Here is a 26,560-nt window from a genome sequence, read left to right on the forward strand (position 1 = left end):
ACCGCCCTCACCGTGCTACGGTTTCCCCACCCGACCGGCTCAGCATACCTCTCCGTTAGCAGGCGCCAGTCACGAGCTCTCTACCGATGTTCACCCTGATGACATTTGTGGTTTATCTGTCGTCATTAGTGATGATACTGCATTAGTGCTGCTTGCGTGTGACGATCCATGTGACTCATTAGGTGGTGTGTCACAACGTGTAGTGAAGCATTTCAAAATTTCTCAAAGTGCTACGTGTGGCAGCCTACATGCTTACGTTAGGCCAAGTGGAAAGGTGATCATTAGGTTCCCTGCTGATGACACCCTTCCAAACCAGTGCTCCCGCACCAGCCGACGACTACGACCACTGATGTTGCTTCATGATTTCAGCATTAGCATTAGCACCCACTTAAACTCTTGCCCCCCCCCCCTCCCCCGCTTCGGGTACGTACTCCATACTACAGGGGGGGGGGGGGGGCTATGTGGTGTCGATCCACAGTTCAATAGGCCAGAACATCATATGTGTATTATGTCTTCGAGTTGATCTTTGTTTTGTATACTTTCAGGACCTCAGTTCCTGCCTAGTCTTTGACCTGTACATTTGTCGTGTAATAAAAGTTTTGATGATTAGAAGAGAGAACCATGGCCTTACCTTACCACCTTGATATCTCCTTCAAGTGCATCAATCACAGTCATTTTGTCAAATGGTTTGTCAAGGTGTGCTAATTTTTTAAGTTACTTCTTACAAAACTCTTCCAAAGTGCTGTACCTATTCCTATAATTAGGACCATTCAAAAATTCACTTTTGGTTCTCCCCTGTTAAGCTTCTGACCAATTTTTTTTTTTTTAAACTTTTCTTGAACTCTTATATGTTGTCCACTGACTTAAATTTAAATTTACCCATGAAAGAGCTTCTCCTTCAAGAAATCTTTTAACAAATTTAATTTTCGGTTGTACTCATGCCTGATTTGTATCATCTCTGCAGTGATGCAGAAAATCCACTGGATGTAAATTGTCTGCCAGAAAAATGTTGACAGGAATGTTGGACTACGCAATACCATTGTTTGCACACAGACTTTGGTTCACATACGTTTCCTGAACTACTGAAATTTTTTGACCTAAGACAGTTACATTAGTTTTCTTATTGTTTTCAACATTTAAAATTTTTGTGTTTAAACTGTCCATGCTTTGTTCCATTTTTTCCGCTGCGGACTTCTGTTCAACTCTGATGTCATTAACGTTCTTAGACTGTCTTGCCGAAATGGTTATCAAATCGTTTTCTAAAACAATAAATTTATTTTCTACGAAATCAATGTTTTCATTCATACTTTTTAACCCCTCTGATAACCCATTTTTTAACTCTGAAACTTGATCACTAAGTTGACCTTTCTTATCTTGTACTTTGTCTAAAGTGCTATTGTTTTCAGTTCTTATTTCAGTTGACTGATAATTAACTGTACTAAATTCGCTATTGTTATCTGTCTTCATTTCCTCTAGTTTTGCAAAAATTAACTGCAAAATATCAGTTTTTACTGTTTCTTTACTGACTATGATTTCACTCGGCTCATACATGTCCTGGCTGCAATTATAGCAGGTGACACTAACATTAATTTTCTGCACAGCAGTCCTTCCTGTGGGAAATTTAAGAAGATGTGTTCTTCCTCAAATATGATGCTACTTCAGCTGGCACCTACTCATCACACGACTACCAGTCACACTTTCATAGATACCGGTATATTCGCAATGAAATCTCCAAACAGAATAATCTGCACCTCTCAAATATCTGCACCTGGCATGTCTGCCCATGACATTATTTTCATGACGTATTCACTAGAATGTCCTAGAAAGAAACAAAAACTGTCTACATACCGAGACTCCAAATGCATAAATTTGCATGAACTTGAAACTGAGGCATAAGAAATAGTTTCGGAGATGACCTCTACTCCCCTCACAGACATAAACAGAAAACTTCAGGATGTTACTAACAAAATTACTGAGCTATATGACAAATATGCTCCAATAAAGACCAGAAAAGTGAATCATTGATTACTTCATGGGGATGAACAACTGTAGCAAAGAAAAATTCTATCTACAACACGTCACTTGCAATGCTGTCAAGAAAGCCATCATTCAGATTAGATCAGCATCTACTGGAACTATCCAGATGATAAAACTTATTATTGATCCACTACTGCCCTCTATAACAGAGATTTTCAATGATTCCTTAATCACAAGTGTTTATCCTGAGGCCTGAAAACTGTAAAAAATTAAACCACTGCCTAAAAAGGACATTGCCACAGCACCCTCTGACTACTGACCCATCTGAATTCTTCCTGCACTATCAAAAGCCTTAGAATATATAGTCCATGACCAGCTCACCAACCACCTAACTACTAATAACTTACTAGAAGAATACCAATCAGGTTTCCGTAAACATCGAAGCATAACATCCGCTTTGATAAAGGTGACAGATGACCTGAAACTTGCCATGGATAAACAAGAAGCAACTATCATTTGCTTCTTAGATTTCAACAAAGCATTTTATACTTTCGACTTTGACATCTTACTTGCCAAACTTAGTGGTCTAAATTTCTCACCACGTGCAGTGCAATGGTTTCGCTCATACATGACGTCTTGTTCAGCGGCGTATCCTGCCCACGAATATAAAATCACAATGGTGACAGTTAGTGTCTGGCATTCCCCAAGGTTCAGTATTAGGTCCTATACTCTTCTCAACACATTGATGGTCCGCTGAAACGTCTGAGTTCAGCTACTTATTGTAACATTACAGGACATATTGGGACATATTGAAGTATTCGATACTGTGGACTTTTAGGGGATGTCGATACAGATATGCAAAATGTAAAGGGAAACTTTGGTGATGTTTAAATATTGTACTGTGTCAATATTAGGACATTTTGCACAGAAAGAACAAAAATAGAATTAATTTAAATATATATTAGTGTTAGTAACCTATTTTCATTCAATTTTGTAATTATATTTCATTTTGTAAAAGAAAGACTCACTGTTTGCTGTAGCTCTGATTAATTGTATAAATTATCAGTTTTGAGCTAAAGTATTTCGTATAATATGGACAAGATACTTTTAAAAACTCACCAGCTAAAGAGAAAGTCTGTAAATGAACGTTTAATGCACACTTCTGGAACTTTCTATGGAGAAATTCTATATTATGATCGCAAAAATACGAAAAATTGTGAAAACTGTTTCATAACCTAATTTCGAAAGAGGATTTGTATCAAGAAATATTGCTAAAAAGATTTATTTACGTTTTGAAACACGATTTAAATCATTTTACATATAAATAGTTGTTCTAAATCACTCAAGAAATATCCAGAATCAAATGTCAAGATATTTCTGGAAACATCGGTACAAATCTGGTGAAGGTTATCCAGAAGCTGGTAGAAAAATGTTATAAAATCTATTTGGAAATTATGCTTGTAAGAATTTATATGTACTGATCCTTTTACTTACTTTAATCTGTACTAAAATTCTGTAATGTGTAATTTAGTTTTAAGTCGTGAATTGCTATCGTATTATAAACAAAACATTGTCAAAGACTCTCATTGTTTGGAAAGATATTAATACACCTAGGAGTTGTCAGTTGCCAGTTCGGATGTGCAGTGCGGTTGGCTCGGAGAGTCGGTTGTTGAGTCTGTGAAGTCTGTCAGTTCTGTTTGTAAATAAACGTCTGTAATGAAGAATTACTTGTTGTCGTCAATATGAACTCAAGACCTTTTGCACGAAGCAGACACCTCCTAATGCAACATTTTAATTTGGTTGAGGAAGCTGGGATCACTATAAGTGATTGCTGCCCTTCAGGCTGAGTTAGATGAGGCTAGGCGAGAACTGGGCAGGTTAAGGGGGGAGAAGGGTAAACAGGGGTGGGAAGTGGCAACAGGCATGAGGAACAGGCCAAGAAATTCTTCTGACAGCTTTGTTATTAATGTACAAAATAGGTTTGACCCGTTGCCTCAGTCAGAAACTGATGAGCCTCTCACAGAAGTAGATGTAGACAGGGCTCAACAAGCTTTCAGCAGCAAATTGATTAAGAATGTAGGGAAGTCTGCAAAGAGAAAGAAAGTCTTGTTGCTAGGTAGTTCGCATGCTAGGGGTGTGGGCCAACTTCTGCAGGATGAATTAGGGTTGGATTACCAGGTCACAAGTTTTTTCAAACCTAGTGCTGAACTTGGGCAGGTTACAGAGGATTTAGGTTCACTATGTAAAGGTTTTACTAAGGAAGACACCGTGGTTATTGTGGGTGGGCCGGGCAACAGTATTGACAGAGATCCAGGGTACAGCATAAAGTGTGACCTGGCAAAGATTGCATCGGCATCGAATCATACCAGTGTTGGGTTTGTGTCGGTTCTGGAGCGCCACGACCGACCTCATTTAACCTCTTCTGTCAGGACAGTTAATTTGGAGTTGGAACGGCTACTTGGATCTGGTGCAGGGTCACGCATTGGTGTGGTTCCTGTTGATTCACTCTGTAGGTGGGACTATACTAGACATGGCCTACACCTCAACAGGAAAGGGAAGGGTAAACTGGCTGGGCTGATAGCAGGAAATTTAAAGGGGGGAGGAACTACATCTCATGGTGGAAACTCTTTTTTAGTGTAAGATCAGTGTCCAGTGGGAAACTCAGCCAGGCAAGTACTAAAGATGTTAAAAAAGTTCAAGATACTCACAAAAGTAAAGTGAAAAATAATGTTAGTATATTTCATCAAAATATTGGGGGATTGAAGAATAAAAGTACTAAAGATGTTAAAAAAGTTCAAGATACTCACAAAAGTAAAGTGAAAAATACTGTTAGTATATTTCATCAAAATATTGGGGGATTGAAGAATAAAATTGATGAGCTTCTGCTTTGTTTAGAAGATGTAGAAACCAAGAATGTAATAGATATACTATGCCTGTCTGAGCATCACATTGTCACTGATATGCAAAAGGTTAGCATCAATGGGTACAAATTAGCTGCACATGTAAGTAGAGATAATATGATGAGAGGAGGAGTTGCCATATATGTCAAAAGCTTCCACAGTGCAAAAAATTTAGAAACTAAAAAATTTTGTGTAGAGCAACATATGGAAGCATGTGCCACTGAACTTAAACTAAATGATGGCACTTTCATAATTGTAACAGTGTATAGGTCCCCCTCAGGGAATTTCCAGCTATTTCTAGAAAACTTGGATGCTTTGTTGTGCTATCTGTCAGACAGGGGGAAGCAAATTATCATTTGTGGGGATTTCAATGTTGATTCCCTGAAAGAGTGTAATAGGAAGAATGACCTTTTAGTATTACTCAGTTCTTTCAATTTGAGCTCCGTCATTGATTTTCCTACTCGTATAACAAAGAACAGCAGTACATTGATAGATAACTTTTTTATAGACGAAGATAAGTTTAAGGACATAAATGCTTATCCTGTTGAGAATGGTCTTTCAGATCATAGTGCACAGCTTGTTACAGTACATGACATAGCTCCATGCAGTATAATAAATCAGACTTTCAAAGCAGTGCGTTCAATTAACAATATAAATATTGCAAACTTTAGGGAAAGCCTACAGCAGCTAGACTGGGATGAAGTGTATAAGGAACCCAATGCAAACTTGAAATATAACTTATTTCACAATACATTTTTAAGGCTATTTGAAAATTGTTTTCCCAAGAAAATAGTTAGACATAATTCCAAGAAAACATATAAAAAACCTTGGCTAACTAAAGGAATAAGAATATCTTGCAACCGTAAAAGAGAACTGTATCTAACAGCAAGAGGGAGTACTGACCCCGAAATTGTTCAATATTATAAAAACTATTGTGCGGTACTAAGAAAAGTTATTAAAAAGTCCAGAAGCATGTGTATCATGTCTGAGATCAGTAACTCTGATAATAAAATTAAAGCAATTTGGAATATTATTGAAAGGGAAACAGGGCAACCAAGAGCACAGGAAGACTTTAGTGCAATAAAACTGAATGACAAATGCACTAACAAACAATCAGAAATTGAAAATATTTCGAATAATCATTTTTTAAATGTTGTGGAGAAAATAGGATCTAGATCTTCACTAGAAGAGGCAAGGCTATTAATAGAAGAGGCCATACCTGCGCAGTTTGAAACAGCTGTAATTCCACCAACCTCTCCCTCTGAAATCAGTAAAATAATAAACTCACTGAAAAGTAAAAGCTCTTACAGAATTGATGGCATTTCCAGCAAAGTACTTAAAGCTTGTTCCCCACAGATAAGTAGGATTCTCAGCCACGTATGTAATAGCTCTTTGGAGCAGGGTGTTTTCCCTGATAGACTGAAATATGCCATTGTAAAACCATTGCATAAAAAGGGGGATACGTCGGATGTCAACAACTACCGCCCAATCTCTCTTCTGACAGCTCTATCAAAAATTTTTGAGAAAGTAATGTATTCAAGAGTAGCCTCCCATATTTGTAAAAATAAAGTACTAACAAAATGTCAGTTTGGTTTTCAGAAAGGCTTTTCAACAGAAAATGCTATATATGCTTTCACTGATCAAATATTAAATGCTCTGAATAACCGGACATCACCCATTGGTATTTTTTGTGATCTCTCAAAGGCCTTTGATTGTGTAAATCATGGAATTCTTTTAGATAAGCTAAATCATTATGGTTTGAGTGGGGCAGTGCACAAATGGTTTAATTCATACTTAACTGGAAGAATGCAGAAAGTTGAAATAAGTGGTTCGTGTAATGTTAAAACAACAGCTGATTCCTCAAACTGGGGTGCTATCAAGCACGGGGTCCCACAGGGTTCGGTCTTAGGTCCTTTACTGTTCTTGATATACATTAATGACTTACCATTCCACATTGATGAAGATGCAAAGTTAGTTCTTTTTGCTGATGATTCAAGTATAGTAATAACATCCAAAAACCAAGAACTAAGTGATGTAATTGTAAATGATGTTTTTCACAAAATTATTAAGTGGTTCTCAGCAAACGGACTCTCTTTAAATTTTGATAAAACACAGTATATACAGTTCCGTACAGTAAATGGCACAACTCCAGTAATAAATATAGAATTTGAACAGAAGTCTGTAGCTAAGGTAGAATTTTCAAAATTTTTAGGTGTGTCCATTGATGAGAGGTTAAACTGGAAGCAACACATTGATGGTCTGCTGAAATGTCTGAGTTCAGCTATGTATGCTATTAGGGTTATTGCAAATTTTGGTGATAAGAATCTCAGTAAATTAGCTTACTATGCCTACTTTCATTCACTGCTTTCGTATGGCATCATATTCTGGGGTAATTCATCGTTGAGTAGAAAAGTATTCATTGCACAAAAACGTGTAATCAGAATAATTGCTGGAGCCCACCCACGGTCATCCTGCAGACATCTATTTAAGGATCTAGGGATCCTCACAGTATATATATTCCCTTATGAGATTTGTTGTTAATAATCCAACCCAATTCAAAAGTAATAGCAGTGTGCATACCTATAACACCAGGAGAAAGGATGATCTTCACTATGCAGGGTTAAATCTGACTTTGGCACAGAAAGGGGTAAATTATGCTGCCACAAAAGTCTTTGGGCACCTACCAAACAGCATCAAAAGCCTGACAGATAGCCAACTAACATTTAAAAATAAATTAAAAGAATTTCTAGATGACAACTCCTTCTACTCATTGGCTGAATTTTTAGATATAAACTAAGTAAAAAAAAAAAAACTTAATCATTTGTGTCATGCAATATATTGTGTAATGTAATTTCTTGTACAGACATCTTTTAGTAACCTGACACGTTCCACATCATTACGAAGTGTCGTATTCATGATCTATGGAACAAGTATTAATCTAATCTAATCTAATCTAACTGTTGGTATGATTTGCTTTGTTAGGCAGCTTTCAGTCTTCTTGCTACATGTGATCTGAAATTTATTCATACATAAACTGCACACTAAATAAATCACTTTCCTTTTCTGCAACATGCAAAACTTCATTATTAGTCCATTAATTCTGGACAATGCCCACACTTGTAATCTAGCCTTCCCTCCTTTGTTGTCACTACCGTCTATTGTGGAGAAGTCTTTTCATAAGATTGGAGAGGAGTAAGATTTACAATAAACTTTTTACTTATCTTTTCTCTCATAGTTGGCTCCAGTTCTTCATGTCTGATTCTTGAAGCTGAAATTTTCACATTTTAGGTTTTCATCGTGCAGTTGATCTAAATAAATTTAAAGAATGCCTGTGGAGACTTTTTTTATGTTTATTTGTGTCACATTTTCAGTATATCACATTGTCTTTTGAATTTCCACATTAACAAAGCCAAAATTACATTATTCATCCAAACTACAAAAATATGTCTGATCTCATCTGAAGCATGCTTACTACTACCTCACTCTGCGGTAATAACTATATTCCAAAGGGTATAAAATATTTCTTGACAAATGTATTTGTATTAGTTTATTATTATTATTTTATAAATGAATCCAGAAATAAACATAATAAACAGTATCAGATAGCATAATTAGTAATAGAAATTATAAGTGTGCCAATTATTTTGTAATTTCAAATGTTTCTAAAAAAAATAATTTTAACTCTACATTCAGAGCTAGTACATATTGATTGTAGCAATGAAAATAAAGTAATTCTTTTTCACAAATTTTAGCTTGAAATACAACACATTATGTATAAAATTATATGAAATTTTTCAGAAAAATGGCTGAGATAATACCGACCTACCCAAAACTCGAAAAATATTTCTGGCATCAACTATGACTACATCTGTTGAGGAAAAGTAATGCTAGAGGAGGATGTCCCTTTACCGTCTCCACTCTGCTACTCATGTATCCTATTGGACAGTCTCTCACTGCCCCCCCCCCCCCCCGCCCCCCCTCCAACCATCGTCCTTATCCTGCCATTGTCACCACTCTTTGGGTGTCCAACTTAATGAGACGACACTTAGCATTTTTGTCGATCAGTAACACTGTGAAGTGTTGGCACCAGCAGCAGAGATCACCCAAACCTCCAGGAAGAATAAAAAGAAGACTGTCAAATTTGAATGTGATGATTAACCCTTCCATATCAATGCTCATTATTATTATTATACATGTGCTTTTTTCATTTAGTATTATTTTTCTTCCATGGACCAGCAATCCCATGATGATGATAATGCATGCCATCAGCCAGATTCATGGGAGCCAGTAGAGTTTCCATGTCACCTACCTGACACATCAGGCTTCATGTTTCAACCACCTGATTCTAATTCATACAACTTTGAGTGTCCAGCATAATAGCAATAGCAGCATCACTGGTGTACCAAAAATATGTCATAGCAGGACATAAAAGAACTCTTTTTCCAGGACTGTAAGGTCCAACTGTCACTGACTTTGGTACCAATCATTGGGAGTTGCAATGAAGTATCTCATCTACTAAAGTGACGCTTTCCTCAGTTATGTACAATATAAATGCTAGTGGGAGTAAGCATGTGATTGAGGGCATGCCCTCTAGTGAAGAGTTCAACACTGTGATATAGTCCGTGACAGTGTTAATGGCCTGTCACTGTGTCATGCAGCTTCCAAGGAGTGCTGTGTTGTCAGATCGGTGCTGGGCGAACTGACATCAGCTATGCTACGGACAGCTGCTTTAGCCAATGTTTGACCTCTCTCGCTACTGACAGGTTCATGGTGCTCTACTCCCCGTTCTGTGATAAATTTATTAAATGTACCTAATAACTGCGACATACACATAACAGAATGGAATGTCTATTCAATTTTTCCCAGTCATAACTACATTACGAAATAGTGATACATAATCTCTCACTGCAGAATGGATTCTATAATAAATTGCACCTAACAGAAAGATTACGCCTTTCGTTCCTCTTGCTTTAAAAATAAAAAGATGAAAGAATCAAATCTAAAATACCCACCCCAGTTCCCAGCACAAACAGCATTTTAATCTACATTATATCGTAGACAGAACAGAGAGAGAAGTAAAATAAACAAATTTGTTTGAATAGCCATTATCCGCAGCAAGTATATAAATAATCTTTTTTTTAAGTAAACGCCTTTTCTAGCTGGATTCTGTTTTATTAATCCAGATGTGTTCCACATTTTATTTTAAGTCATGATCGGTGGATATTATCTGAAATAGTACACTGTGGCTATATACCATCATTGTAGAGTTAAGAACAGGTTCACGCCCTTATTTTTGCATAAATAAGTTATTACTTACAATTATATGCAAAAATAATTATATGCAATTATATGCAAAAATAATTTTTGAATATAATTGTAAATGATAATTTATTTATGCAAAAATAAGGGCGTAATCTGTTTTCAAATCGACATGACGGCATATAATATCTACAGTGTACTATAACAGATGATATCCACCGATGAAGCCTTAAAATAAAATTCTAAATGTGTCTGGGTTAACAAAACAGATTACAGCATGAAAAGGCATTTAATTTAAAGAAAAAATGAAGTAAAATAAAATTGTCACTACAGAATAGATATTCCACTGAACTACTTTCTAAGGCACAGACAGATAGAGAAGAAAGTAAATGTTCATGATAATTATAGAGTAAGTTTACATTCCATTCACATACCTTTTTACTCGGAGCTTCCATTGTCACTGCCTTCAGAACTGGAGTCACTGGATGTGAGAGCTAGACTGACAATTAATGAATCCATTATTTCATCTCTGACAACTTCTTTCTGGTAATCTTCTTCTTGCAGTTTGTCAGTGTGATGCATGCAAGCTTCCCAATCAGCAACGGTGATTTTCTCAATTTCTTCATGAGTGAGTCTTTCAGTGTCAGCTATTTTAAATGTAGTATTTTTGTCTACCACATATTTCTTCACCTGTGCCAACACCAGTTCAATGGGGTTATAATGGCAGTGGTAAGGGGGTACTCGTATAACTCTGTGTCCATGTTGCTTAGCTATGGAGTCAATATCATAGTTTTTTAATGCTGGTCTTTGACATCTTCACAAGTTCCAAAAGCTCTGCCCTTGTTTGTGTTTCACTGTGTGTTACATTATTATTTCGCACCTAAGAAACAATATCACTTTTCCATGTGCTTGTAGTGGGAAGCCTGTTGAGAACAACAGAATGATAGCTTGCATTGTCCACAACAGTGACAGAATGTGGATGCAAATAAGGCAACAACTGATTCTGAAACCATTCTTGAAATGTTTCTCCTTTAATTTTGGTATGGTAGTCATTTGTGGTTTTTGTTACTTTCAGGCACAAAGCCAGTAGCAGCAGAACCAGCATGACATATTATAAGACACCCACCTTTTCCCTCTGGAACTTTCAAACTGCCTTGTCCATCTGTTGTTTGCCAAATAAAATTTCTAGTATGGTTTTGATTTACCCAAGTCTCATCCAAGTAATAATAGACAGTTGATGTTCCTTTTGATCTGACGTTATGCATTTTTCTTAGAAACGTAATCCTAGCAGCAGAAATATCATTACGCTCCATTAAAAATTTGTGCCCATCATTGGCCTTTACATATTTAAATCCAATGTTCTTCAACATTTTTTGCATTGATCTTGCACTTCCATCAAACCCAGTAGCTTCGTGCATTACAGTGCACAATTTCGCTGCTATGGGGAACTTGCCTCTTTCATAAAATTCGAAAACCTTGCGACGTAACACATTTTGATCGAAGTCGTCAATTCCTGTTACCCTCTTTGGAACGCTATGTTTCTTCCCTGGATACCGAAACACCACATTGAAAACTGCCTGCTCTGACAGCTTCGCCTCCTGTATAACTCGCCTGACAGTTTGTACACCAATATTGCCACAGGCCGTTGCAGTGTGTTCCTACACCTTGGCAAACTCGCAGATTGGCTCACCTGAAACTGCCTCACGCTTGAAGAAAGAGTACACTCTAAAAACAAGGCCTCTTGCCTGTTTGTGATACACTTGATGACATTTAGGTGCTTAAGCGATTATGACAAAACTCAGAGAAGACCCAGTATACAACAGAAATCGGCCAACCGCACTTTTCCACGTGTAAAACATGGTAGAACTCTGAAATATAACGGAGCTTCGGACAGCACGAGGTGTGGAAACCAAATGAGCACTCACTGGCCAGCTGCTCAGCTATCTGCTGTGCATCGTCGGCCGAGAGGCCATCAATGCTGTCGCAAAGTATAGTGTTTGAAAATCCTTAATTTAGTGGGATGAAGGTTGTGCTTTCATGACGAGTGGTGGAAGTTATGTGAGAATTTTTCAAAGGTGACATCACTATTCATTGTTTGTATGGCCCAAGTTTTACTGAGATGTCATACAATGCCTATTGGACACTACCCAAATAACAACAAGAATAGTGTATAGGGCAGAGGGTAGAGTGTTAGCTCTGCCTTCTAGTATGCTGTGAATAACAGTCTCAGGTTGTGGGGGTAAGTATGTGGATTTTTTGGGAATGTATAGTATGTTCTTACAAAGCTCACTCATGAAAATACTTTGCAGAACATGCTCACTAATAATTTTGATGTGTGTTTTGATTCTGTATGTAGTACACATGATGCACCACCCCTATCCGATATCACTAATGAAATGTGTGCATACTCGCACATATTCATATATTCTACAATGTTATCTGAAATTATAAAAGGGTATAAATGATTTTTCATGTCTAGATTTTTTTTCTGCTTTATATCAAGTAGGTAAAGATGCACAGCCATTGTAGCTCAATCAGTGGCGTAAGACTATTATCACTCATTCATTTAGCTGTTTCAATCAAGAATTTTTTATAGTCTTTTATATAGTTGTTTATGTGGAGAAGCATCCACACTAGTGTGCACGCACTCCAAGTAATCATCAGTCATGAGAGCCATTGATGTTGCATTACACACCCTTAACTTGCCTTTGAATGGTGCCTGTTTCTGTAAGGTACATGTACATTTTTAAACTAAGACTCTAAAACTTTACAAGATGCAATCCATTTGCCTTGTCTTTCATCTAGTCTTCAGGTGTAATTCCATAAGGATTATCAGCCACATATCCAGACTTTATGACTATGTCAGGATGGCACCTTTTTGCAAATGATGCAGTTGTCTATAATGAAGTACTATACAAAGCTGCAGAATATTCAATCAGTTCTTGATAAGATTTCAAAGTGGTGCAAAGATTGGCAACTTGCTCATGCACTTCACAAAGCAAAACAAAAAATGTAGTATCCTATGGCTATAAGATCGAGGAGTTACTGTTGGAATTGGCCAAGTCATCCAAATACCTGAGCGTAACACTTCACAGGGATGTGAATAGAGTGATCACATGAGCTCAGTTGTGGGTAAAGCACATGGTAGGCTTCAGTATGTTGGTATAATACGGGGGAAGAGCAATCAGTCTACAAAGGAGATTGCTTACAAATCACTCATGCAACTGGTTCTAGAATATTGCTCTAGTGTGTAGGACCCTTACCAGATAGAGCTAACAGGGGATATTGAAACTATACAGAGAAGGGCAGCACAAATGGGCACAGGTTTGTTTAATCCATTGGAGAGTTTCACAGAGATACTGAAGGATCTGAACTGGAAGACTCTCGAAGATAGACATAAACCATCCCAAGAAAGCCTATTAACAGAGGTTCAAGAATCGCCATTGAATGATCATTCCAGGAATATACTGCTGTCTTCTATGTATCACTTACATAGGGATTGTGAGGATAAGATTAGAATAATTACTGCACACACGGAGGCATTCAAACAATCATTCTTCCTGCACTCCATACATGAATGGAACAGGAAGAAACTCTAATAACTGGTACAATAGGATGTATCCTCTGCTATGCACATCACAGTAGTTTGTAGAGAGTAGATATATGTGTAGATGTGGAGCCTTGATTGAAGATCATGGCCTGTTTAAAACTTGGTCTGGCTATATAATCCCATGCATGATAACCATGAATAACAGCAGTAAAATGCATCAATTTCGTTATGGTTTCTCAAATTATACATTGTTCTTCCAAAGACAACAGCATTCATTACTTTAAAAAAAAATACTCCTTCAACCAGTGTGACTGCTTGAACGAGACAGCACGTGTGACGCTAATCAGCTTCATTCTTAAACACAGACACTGCTGGAAGTTTATACAGTGTGTAATGTATGTCTGTTTATCCTTCAGTGTTGTCGTCTGCTTTGGGATGGAATAGTTGCACAGAACTAGTTGCCCTTTACTTAATGGCAAATCACTGAGTGTATCATACAGACTATTAGTATATGCCACATCTGTCTCCACAACATATACTTTACCAAAATTCACTGCCCCCTCTGATAATTTACCTAATCTGATGACTTCGCCATCTGACCGCCATTGAACTACTCCAACAGGCAAAGTTTGTTGCATGGCACATCCATGGCTTGGCAAAATAAATGTGTTTCTTAACAGTCTCAGGCAGGACGATACCTGAGTATTGCACAAACCTTGTTAACATCAAGGTAAATAATATTATTCAAATTATTAAAAACAAAGATTCCAAGACTTACCAAGCGGGAAAGCGCCAGTAGATATGCACAATGAATAAAACACACAAACACACACACAGAATTTTGAGCTTTCACAACCGGCGGCTGCTTCGTCAGGAAAGAGGGAAGGAAAAGGAAAGATGAAAGGATGTGGGTTTTAAGGGAGAGGGTAAGGAGTCATTCCAATCCCGGGAGCGGAAAGACTTACCTTAGGGGGAAAGGATAGGTATATACTCGCGCACGCGCACACACACACACACACACACACACACAGACATATCCATCCATACATACACAGACACAAGCAGACTGGCGCTTTCCCGCTTGGTAAGTCTTGGAATCTTTACATCAACATTATATTATTCAAGTTGTTAGATGCTTTGAAATATCCACCATTTGTGAGTTCTTTGCCTTGGCAAGTCTACAGACATATTGGCAAAGTCCTCTGTGAGTCCCATATTTGAAAAAGAGCAGCATCTTACCATTGGAAAATAATTCAGTTTGAATGTGTCAACATTGCATCCTATAAAAGCCCCAGTTTGGTATAATAGGATGCACGATCAACTGTGTATGTGGTTAATTACACACCTGGAATTTCACAAAAATATGAGCAAGCAAGTGTACAACTGTTTTAACTGTGTTCAGATGCAAGGTGATTCTGTGATGATTTTACATGCATTCAGGGGTGATTTAGAAAGGTAAATGTATCAATTTCAGGTAAGGGACCCTGGTCCGGAAGTGACAGAGTCTAAAGTTACAAGTGAAAATCATTCTGCTACCTCTGACAGTGGAATACATGTACACAATGTTTATCAGACACATACCCAGGTTCATGATTGTGGTTCCAACATGATGGAGCCCCTTCTCTGTTTTGACTGAAGATTCATGAACCCCTGAATGGGACATTCCCTGAAAAATGGATAGGTACAAGAGGTCCTGTTACACTTATTCAACCAATCTCACCCCATCCAATTTCTTCTTGTGGAAAGTCTTGTGTATGTCAAAACTGAAGAGGATTATCTGGAAAGACTTCTCACTGCCTGTGTCACTGTTCAAATGACACCAAAGATATTATAATGAGGATGGCAGAACTTTGTGTAACAGTACCCCACCTGCATTGACTATGGGGACATTTTGAACAACTATTATAAGTGTAACAGCTTGTGAAACTTGTTCAGATAATTGGAATTTATTATTACAACATCATAGACTTACAATCTTCAGCTTGCATCAAGTTGAATTATTTGAGGATATTGGGAAGTACTCTGTGGAAATTCTACAGATCAAGATCAGTGTTTGCAAGTTGAGGCCCTTAGTCTGAGAGCTTTGTGTGGGTATGGTCGAACTTGAGTAGACTTTCGTTTGTACCTTCTGTCTTGGTCATTTCTGGACCAGGATCCCTTACCTCAAATTGATACATTTACCCTTCTCCATCACCCCTAAAAGTTTGTATCTCCATCACCCCGGAAAGTTTGTATCATCATCATGGAATCATGCTGTATAGCTTTGAATATTTCTTTAAATTAGGTATCTTGAATTCCTGCCAAACATTCATCAGATGCTCACATTCCACATGTTATGGAATTGCCTATGAGGTTACTGGTGAATGGCAGCTATGCGAGCCAATGTGGTTTCAGTGAGTCTCTGCATTGAATCAAGGAATTCATATGGGAAGACCCCCTTCTTCATCACAAGCTGAAACTTTGCTTTGTCTGAACATGTAGCTCTAGCAAGGTGTGTGTCCTCATGCATTCTCTCAGCAAGTTTCTGAAGTAATATGTGCATAAAACATAATGAATTCAGGAATTGCAACCTGTTCAGCATCATCTGCTTGGCAAAAGAAATGTGTTTCTCAACAGTCTCAGGCAGGATGATACCTGATTATTTGCACAAACCAAAATCACCCAAATGCTCACCAATTAAATGAGCATCTTATCCACTCAAATTGAGGAAGGAAATGGATATCTGTTGTGGCACTTCTCTATCTAATGGCAGCCCCCAGATATGACAGTCAACAGCTTTCTTGTATAATGCATCATTCTCCTGTGATTTGGCCATCGGAATGTTACTATCATAAGTGCCATCAGCATACCGTGCAAGTTGTTTGAGCTCATTTAAAATGGTTGCAAGTCAAGTCATATGAGCATAAACTTGAACAATATCATTTCTGGTCTATGACACTCTTTGAAGGTTGAAGGTTGTATGGGAGGGAGTGGAGCCACCCTCACAACGCATCACTGGAGTGTGGAGGCACTCGAAATATTTGAAATTACAAAATATTTGGCATACTTAAAATTTTTATTATTAATTGCACAATTTGGTACTATTTTATATTAATTTCTGGATTCATTTATAAACAATAACATTAATTAACAGAAATTCATTTGTCAAGAAAATGTGTAAATTCTTTGGAATATTGTTGTTACCGCAGAGTGAAGTAGTAAAGGGCATGCCTCTGGTGTAATCAGACATGTTTTTGAAATTTGGAATGACAATGTAATTTTCAGCATTGTTAATGTGAAAGTTCAAAAGACAGTGTAATATAGAAAAATGTGAGAGGATAAATTATTGTGAAGAAAACAAAAAACGTGCAGAGGCTTACTTTGAAATTAATTACATCAGTTGGAACCATGAGAATCTATAATGTCAAAAATTTCAGATTTAAGAATAAGTCTCTAGACATGAAGAACTGGATCCAACTATGAGAAAAGAAGATAAGTACAAAGTTTATTGTAAATCTTACTCCTCTCGAAGCCTATTAAAAGAGTTAACCATAAAGAGAGTGAAATCAAGAAATGATGTGAGGTAGAGGTAGATTACATCTTCCATCTCAAATTTAGGTATGTCCTGAAGTTTAATAGGGGAAATCAATGCGATCAAAGTTATTAACTTCACAAACATCTTCTGTTCCGTATGTGGTTGGAGGCATCACATGATCAGCATAATTTCATTTGCAAGCCAGTATTGATGAAGTAAACCAGAACTCATCTTTGAGATTTTGGGCATTAATAGAGGCCTTTTTAACAGCTAGATACATTGAAAGTTTGATATAACTAGTTTGATATAGTTGGAAGTCTGATATAGCTAGTGTCACAAATATGTGAGTGGACATCCAAGTGGAGTATATGGCTGCATGTCATACCAGAGCCCCTTGTATGGCCAAAGTCATGGAACCAATCAATGATTAAGTCTCCCTGTGATATTGTGCCAAATTCTCCACAGATTTCAATGATGGATTTCTCCTCTGCACCACATTCTTTTTTCGGGGGTACACTAATTCACAGCAAAGCATTGTGCCACATTTAATGCAAGGATGTCACAGATCAATGATGATTTTAGATAACTCCCTTTCCAGAATGGATGTACATACAATAAGGAATAGGGGTGGGTCTCAGTGGCCCAAAGTAGAGTTATCTATGCAGGTATATGAGATCTGCTCCCTAAATGTGGCTGAAACAACACAGTTGTTAATGCTGGTGTGCAACTGACCTGGGGCTGGTGATTATAACAAGCTGTTGATGGCTCTGGGTGAGATGAAGGAACTATTGATGACCCCAGATTCAGCAGTGACAGCCCCAAATGTGGAGAAGGTGCTTCTGCTGGCCACAGATGTGGTGAAAACACAATTGATGGCCCAAATGTGGTGAAAGTGTTGTTGACAACTCTAGGCATGGACAAGGTGCTGCTGATGGCACTGGATATAGTGAAGGCTGCAGGTGAGTTGAAGACACTGGGTACATCTCTGTCAGGCTAGGGGGTGCTGTTGTTGCTGCCACTGCAAGCTTACCTCTAGACAACTCCAAAATTCCTGCAAGAAACAACATTGATAACTGTCTTATGTGTGTGTAATCATATTATAGTGTAAATAATAATTTCTGGTACTTACAAATACATTCATATTTGTCTGTATCATTAAATATGACCCTCATATTGTCATCAATTCATGTACTGCTTCTTAGCATTGTCTCAATATCATCATCATCTCTCATCCTGATATCATTATCAAGTGCACTTAGGAAAAAGAAGAAACATCTCATAAGCATTGAAAGTAAGTGTAAAATTATTGTAGAAGCAGGAAAAGTGAATTAGTTACGCATCTGTTCATCTACGATGGGGTGGTTGCATCCCTTGTGAACTCATGGGGGTTTGATTTCTGCTGCTGCAGCTCATCCATTCCCCATGACTTCATTGTTGTCAACAGAACCTAGAAATAATGATATTGCATAAACAAAGCATGCAAATGCGAATTATTATAGCAGAAGAAGAATAAATTACTACTACTACACACATATGTACTCATCTATGACAGGAGCCCATCCCTGCAAGGCAATGGATGAAAAAGGAGTTTTAGCAACTCATGCTCCTTGTCAACTGCATCTTGAAACAAGAGCAACTTATAAGCAACACATTTAGACATAAGCAGTAATAATAATTGTAGAAGAAGAAAAATATGTGTCAATTAATACGTATAGATTCATTTCCAGTCTGAGTCTATCCTAGGAGCTAAGGGCTGAAAATGGCACAATGGCTCTCACAACATAACTTACACGAGTGCTAGCAATCCCATCAGGAACCTGACCAGCCCTCAGTAATTCTATTTTCAAAAAAGTGGATGGTATTTTATATGTATCATGCATAGCACTTACCATGATGCGTAACCACCTTCACATCAGGCATCAATTTGCAGAGTGGCCACATCCTGGGACTGAAAAGCCAGAGGAAGAGGACTGTAGCTCTATTCTGTATCAGCCATACTGTTTGGTTCTGTAGGTTAGCTTTGGTAGTGACATCATTTTCAGCTTAGTAGCTGAAGTTGCTATTCTGTACACTACTGAAGGCCTGTTACTGATCGATCCACCTGCCAATTTTTTGTCTACTGTACTAAGAGGTGGTGAGGTGATGGTAAAGCCATTAATTCCATTTGATATGCCTTGATTATGTAGAAAATATGTTATTGTAGAAATATTGAGTGATTTTTAGTTTTGGATGTAGTGATTATGATTTATTGAAGCATCACTGGGACACATCCAAGTGGAAAGTGAGTTCATAAATATTGTTATGCATGCATTTCAGCTGATAACCATGGGAAGTGGACATTGTGCACACAGTACTGTTAAGCAGAAGGTAAGAGCCACAAAGCAGGCAAGAAGCTTGAGGAAATGTGGTGCCATGCAACTTACCAACACAATCAATGCCATGAGATGAACCCTTTTGAAATGGCCAAGAGCAACTTTGTGATAAAGCACTAACTGAGCAGGGAGGCGGCCCGTAATTTGATTGAGGAGCTGTGGCTGGACATAAGAGCCCATGAAAGAGGTGCAGCCACCAATCTTTTCAGTCTCAAATTCTCAACACAAGTACTTATTCTGAGGAAGGCAAGACATACTATTCTGAGGAAGGCAAGACATACTGGTCAAAACCAGTCCATTATAAAGTGTCTGGTTTTGTTTCAGATATAGCACAAATAGACAACAGACAGATAATGGCAATATGCAAAGCCATTTCAGTGTCACTGGGATGTGAACACACTAATCTTCTTATCTCTTTCCACCACTTCCACTGTTGTCTTATATGACCAATACTGTTGACTGTAAACACTCTTTTCAAAAGCAATAATGGGAATAGTGTGTCTGGTGGCTGTGTTGGCTGGCTGCTTCATATGTGGGGGGCCGTGTGCACTGTGGTGCACCATGCTGCATGCACAGTCGTTGGGTGAGCATGCCCGCAGCTGTGGTCACTTGTTTTCAATTGGCTGGCACAAGAAGAGATGCCAACATAGCACAGGCCCATCTTGGTACCTCGAAAGCCATACCGACTCACTACTGAACAGCTTATGGAATTACATGGAGGCTCGAATGAGGTACCACCTACTGACCCGATCGACAGAGCAACTGAACAATACAGAATAGGGCTGCAGGGCTTATCTGTGTTCATACCAATGTCTGAAATAGTGCTAAAAATTTTTACAACAGAGAAGAAGAAGAAGAATTAAGTCAGGTAACCATGGTATTCACACACAAAGATATGTGCAAGGATGTGTATTTACAACTGCAGTATTTTCCCATTAATGGTGCTCGTTCTGGAAGTCTGAACCAAAAGGCAATGATAACACCCCCCCCCCCCCCCCCCCCCTCCTGTGAGTCCGAGATTTGACAATTGAGCATATCGCTCCCCATTAATGGCAGCAGTATACTGCGAACATCTGCAACAGAAGCAAAGATCTTCAAATTGCTGCTTTACAACAAGGAACAAGTACATAGAAGCATAGTTTGTGGTGCATATCAGCACCAGTATGGGAGTGCTTGCCCATCTCTCCATCAGAGGAAGAAGATACAGAATACTGTCACTTCATAGCTGCTACTCTGTCAGCTGTCTGTTCAGGACTGATGTGCAGTCCCGTAGTGAGCCTATTAATAGTCCTCTAGGCAGGGAGATAGCTTTAGTGGTGGGATGAAATCTGACCAATAGGCTACCACTCCTCCTCCCCACTGTATTTTTGAACTATTAGAATAGAGGACATTGATGTCATATTTTCGACAGTCATGGCAAAGAATGCTGACAGCATATTTTTGACCAAACAGAGCAGAGGATGCTGACATCACTGAAAGCTCAGACATGATATTGGTTCACAGAGTGGGTACCGATACAGATGCTGCATGGTCCTGGATGATGTAATAAATTTTCTACCAGCATTCTTAAGGAACACACTGTCTGGAATGACATTGCTGTAAGTGCAAACATGCTATTATTGACACTACTATTTCACAGAGCAGATACTGATTCAGTGGTGCACACTCCTAGACGATGTAGTAAATTTTGTATCAGAGTTCTTAACCAATACACTGTCTGGACCTGTTGTATTTACACAAGCATGTCTTAAATGCATTGCTGTGAAGGATGTGATAAATTCTTAAAATAAGCACTGTCTGGAGCTATTGTATTTGCAGAATTGTGTCTAAAGATATCACTATCCATGGTGTGTGATGAGTTCTTAACTAATGCACTGCTTATATTTACATTTTGAAGTGCTGGTGAATTCACTGTACTTATATACCTGGTGTCTCCACCAAGACTCATCAGGTGCAATTTCTCTAATGTTTTGGCAGATTTTGCATCTTCATTCTTGCAGTGTGTAGCTGGATTCAGCCCAAGTAAATAACGATCATCACATCTTTCATACGACATGCAGCATCAGTTTGTTTCTCATTACAAACAAAATGATTTTTGAAATGGAATTTTACATACCATTCTACATAGCAGTCGCAAATCAGTCTAGCGCATATTCAGCTTATCTAAGCATGTTTTACGGGGACAGTAAAACACAAAGACTAAACAGTACCCCACTCCAACAGTGGCAGCACCACCCTGGCCTGCACTAGCTGCTACCACCAAACAGAAGCACTGCACAGTCACTGCTGGAATGCTGCTTATTCTTTATGTTTTACTGTTCATGTTAATACATATTGATAAAATGAATAATGCACAAGACTAATTTGGGACCATTCTGTCAAACAAGGGTGTATAATCATGTTGTTATACTGGCCACACAAACTGCAGCTGGACCTTGGCCTCATTCAGTCCAGCCTTTCACACTTTCCTTTCATCTGTATCTTCATCTCCCAATTTTAAAATTACTTTTTATGTAATGGCATGTAAACCAATGTTTTCCATCAGCACTGGGCATTGTGTGTGAGATTTGATGAGTAGGATTTGTTTGGGTTGATTCCAGGTGCAGGTTGCAAAAGTAAAATTGCAAATATCTGCCAAAACACCAAAGAAAATGCACCTGGTGACCCATAGGAGAGACATCCAGTATATGTCATGCACATGTTATTGTTATTCAGATCACCTCAATGTGGCTGAAGTGTGATCATACACTGCCAGTGTGTGTCCACCACTGTGGATGCTTCTGCAGCATATGTATGCATTATTATTCAGATGGCTGTGTGTCAGATTGTGTTATAAGATCACCTCAGATCAGCAGTCTTGTCTCTCTCTTTAACAAAAAGCAGATGCAGCAATTCATGGATACCACGACATGTGCTTTGCAAACACATACAGAGCAGTATGCTGGTAAACTCCCTCTCCTGGCATGAATGCATCACTGCTGCACCAAGTGCTTAAATGTATAAGGTGTATACATGTTTATTATGTCACTGTATCAGGACCTGTCAGCAGATTTATTGTCTATACTGCAGTTCTGCTCAATGTTGCTGACAAACTATACAGCCACTCCTAGCTGATCTGTGTCTCATCATGAATAGGCAGACTGCCTCCAGGGCAGCTCATCAGTGTAAACAGGGCTCCAGCACACACCAGGGTATTGCACTACCCCTACACACAGCATGTACTGTGAGATGCAGTGGAATGTATGAAGTGCAAGTGTATGCAGATGAATGTAACTCAGTTCAGTGAATAATTGTGTGGAAGTTCATGTATCATGCTGTATCATCATAACATTAGTTGGAAAATTCTTGTAATCAATGTAGCAACATCTGGAAAAATGGAAGAGAATAATTTTCAGTATTACATGTGAAAAACATTCCTACCAGTTGCAGAAAATACAAGCTCATCCTCAATGACACCCATACACTCCCAGAGTTGAGATCTCCCTGCCCATTGCTTCACTGCTGCCACCAGATGGTGTCACAGGTGATGCTCTTCCAGCAAAGTACACCACACCAGCACCTCATTAGGACATCCAGCAGACAGCAACAGCAACACTTGCTGTCACACATACCAGCCACAAAGTGCATAACTGTACATGCCCTGCTTGACTGAGTGCCTGCCCACAACCCCTCAGTGAGATGCAGCAGGTCACAGCTCCTCGTATTGCCCAATGTCTTCTCCACACTTGTCGCCCTATCATGCACCATATTGTTTACCGAATTGGAGCCCCAGCCACGTCACACCTCAGCGGGTGCTTCTGCAGCCACACAGTCGAGCGCATCATCTTGCTGGTCATTCCTCATGTGTTCTGGACTGCGACAAGCTGCCATGCACAACATGCTGCCGTCATACACTGCCAATGCAGCACCCCAGCTGATGGCAGTGGCTGGCTGTTTACCCCACCACATGCTATGCTGCTATGTGCCTCTGTCAAGATGGCAGCTGTCAAAGCAGGTCAGGTGCTGTAGACATTACCTGCTACCTGCCCATATCACTGCTGCCGATGTTCCCTGCCGCAGCACCCACTCTAGTGTTTGACTCTCAGGAGCCACATTAGGCACTGTTCGTCTGATGTCCTCTTGCAGGAGAGGGAACTGTGTGGTGCCTTCCTAAATTCTAAAATTTTGTGAGATTCCAGTCTGCCCTTGCTGTTGCAGCTAGATGCTCTCCAAAGCACCTGCATCAAGTGGACACATACCAACTGGAATGACTTGCCCCCACTGCTGCCTTCTGACTGCTGGTGCTTGTACCTGGAATTTCCGCCTGTGTGCAAGATGAGTAATTTTCCAGCATCTGCCAGCGATGAATGGTCGATGCAGCATCTGGGCGAATGCTCCTACTTTTGTTGTGAGCTAGTGCTCTTGTTTGTTAACCAGTGCTAACATCTGTAAACCAGTGCTTTCATCCATGACCTGCACTTTCAATAAGGACCCAAAGACCACTGCACAGTGACCCATTGAGGACAGATCAGGTGGCTCAGCCTTGCACATTGCTTCAGGCAGATAGCTTGTGAGTGTCATAGCTTCCTGAGCAGTCTCAACCCAGTGGTTTATGGCTTGCACACTGTTTTCCATTTAGGTTTCCTGAGACACTTTCTAGATACACTTTCTGATTTCTGGAGGTCATTAATTCCATGTGCAGGGGCACACATAAACACCCTGTACATTATACTGGTTTGTACCAGTGCCAAACTCACATGTGGACCAGCCTGTTCAGTTATTGCACAGCTTTTTATCTTCCTTCACATGTGATGGTGCCTTGCCATCATCTCCTTTTTACTTTTATTCATCATTACCCACAGCCTTGGCTAGAGACAAACTTTTAGTGCTTATGTTGGGTTTTTGAACTTGTGTAAATTTTAGTGAAGGCTCCTGCCTCCATGTCTTGTACCAGAAATGAAACTGAGAACTTCACATACTGCCCTTTTTGTTTTTGTTAAATGAAATGTCTCTGTTAATAAATAGTTTGTATTGCAGAAAGTTAACCCCCATGCTTTTATGTTGCTTCACTGGAACACGCACTCCATATCATTTCTCACCTTCTCCTTCTTTTCTCCTCAATTTCCCTTGCATAATAGCCATGGTGTGAGTTGTGATGTGGAGTCAAATATTTTCAGTTCTGCCAGTGTTACTACAGTGTAAATTGTCTGCCATCATAATATCTGGCAGTCCTTTGTCATTTCAGATTTATCAGCACAGTATTATTCTTAAACTTCAGTCATTGGTGCATTGTCAGTTTGCATCGCCAGGTTTTACGAATTTTATCAAGCATGCCTGCTAGGCAGCACGAAGGCCATGCCCATTTCTAACTCCATCCCAACTCTGACTAAATAAAACCAGTAATTACTGTGAAGTGTCTCAATCATTAATTTTGCTCTTATCAGGTGTGCCTGGTATAATGAAATATTTATTATCATCATGCAATTTCATGATGACTTCAGGGAATAAACAAGAAACTGTATCATTGTTAGTAAAATAGACATTGTTCAAAAAGTATCATAAGAAATGTGCTACAGGGACTGTTATAAAATATTTCATGTTAGCAAATTAAAGTCTTGATTGACGGGTGTTGCCTGTAATGTAATATCATACACTTCTTTGATTTTCTTTCCTGTGCTATTCACTTGCGTAACAATTACATCTGCAAGTAGCTGTTGATATGAACTGCAAGTTACTCAAAATATTAACGATTTGAGACATTTTTGGTAAGGTTTAAGCACTTAAAATTCCCTTGTGTGCACTTTGGATGCCACACTATGAAGCACTGTCTTATCTTGTCATGGCTACATATGCATATTTGCTGAGGAACCTGCTGGGCAGGAAGTGCTGAACAAACCACTGTTATGAGGGTTATAAGCTTTTCTTCATAGACTTAAAATGAGTAACTTTAACATTTAAAAAAATACTTGCAGTGAACCTTAGCAGCCAAAATTTTGGCAGTCATTCATTTTTATTATTTATTGCAGGTGTCAAAAACATATGCTAGTGAGAAGCTGCTGTTAGCAAATTTGTAGATTTCATCATTTTTATCCTGATTGTTACCAAAACTTTGATGTTTTTATCTATAGCCAACTAACTATAGCTTCTAATGTGGGAAGTTAACAGCAGTTTACTAATACAAAGAATATATTTCATGGCCATAGACATATAATTGCCAAGCTAGAAAAATGTGTCTGTATGGAAAATAAAGGAAATGAGAGCAGAGAAAGAAAACAACCCTCTTCTCAAAAAATTCTGACCCTTTTTTTTTTCAAATATCTAGTAAGATCGTTATTAGATTTTCAAATGAAAATGTTTCATAGATCACCCACATTTCTGCTTTTATTCTACACTAGACAAATTTAATAGCTAATGGAGGGTAAAAGAATGCAAACTACCTATTTGGAACCTTAACTTCACTTCAGCATTTCAGTCCCAGGTTATTCAATTTAGAATAAATAAGTATTCACCACTTCAGCCTTGTTTATGAATCTTGATGTTTCTTAAAATGATAAAAGACTCAGGGTTTAATATTCTGTTGATTATGAGGCTGTTAGAGATCCTCAGACTGGGGAAAATTGGGAAAATAAATTGGTTGTCTTTTTCTAATAAAATATTCTAATATTTGTCTAAAATGATTTAGGGAAACTCAGAAAATTCTTAATATGGATGTTGGGACAGGGATTAGAATCTTGTTTCTCCCAAATGTGACTCCAGTGACTTAACCTCTGCAGCATCTTAAAGAGTGATGTTTAATGAGATACTGTTTAAGGAAACCTGGCACACGACGATGGGTAAGTTGACCCTCTCTAGAATGAAACTTCTTTGTTCTGCTGAAAACTCTCTCACTCCATTGTAACATTTATTCTCAAGAGAAATAATAATTTGCATAGTTTCAGAAGATGAGTGCAGTGTATTTTAGTTTCACTTGAGCCTTTTAAATTTTATTTGATGTGTGTGTGTTTGGGTG

The 26,560-nt window shown here is 38.6% G+C and overlaps 1 protein-coding gene across 3 annotated transcripts in view; it reads left to right on the top strand.

Moving 5' to 3' along the window:
* Positions 1 to 26,560, top strand: part of LOC126331251 (KAT8 regulatory NSL complex subunit 2-like) — a 181,607-nt gene that overhangs the window by 86,035 nt on the left and 69,012 nt on the right. The gene's annotated exons all lie outside the window — the stretch shown is intronic.

Source organism: Schistocerca gregaria, chromosome 2, assembly GCF_023897955.1.
Source record: "Schistocerca gregaria isolate iqSchGreg1 chromosome 2, iqSchGreg1.2, whole genome shotgun sequence".
Lineage (NCBI taxonomy): Eukaryota > Metazoa > Arthropoda > Insecta > Orthoptera > Acrididae > Schistocerca > Schistocerca gregaria.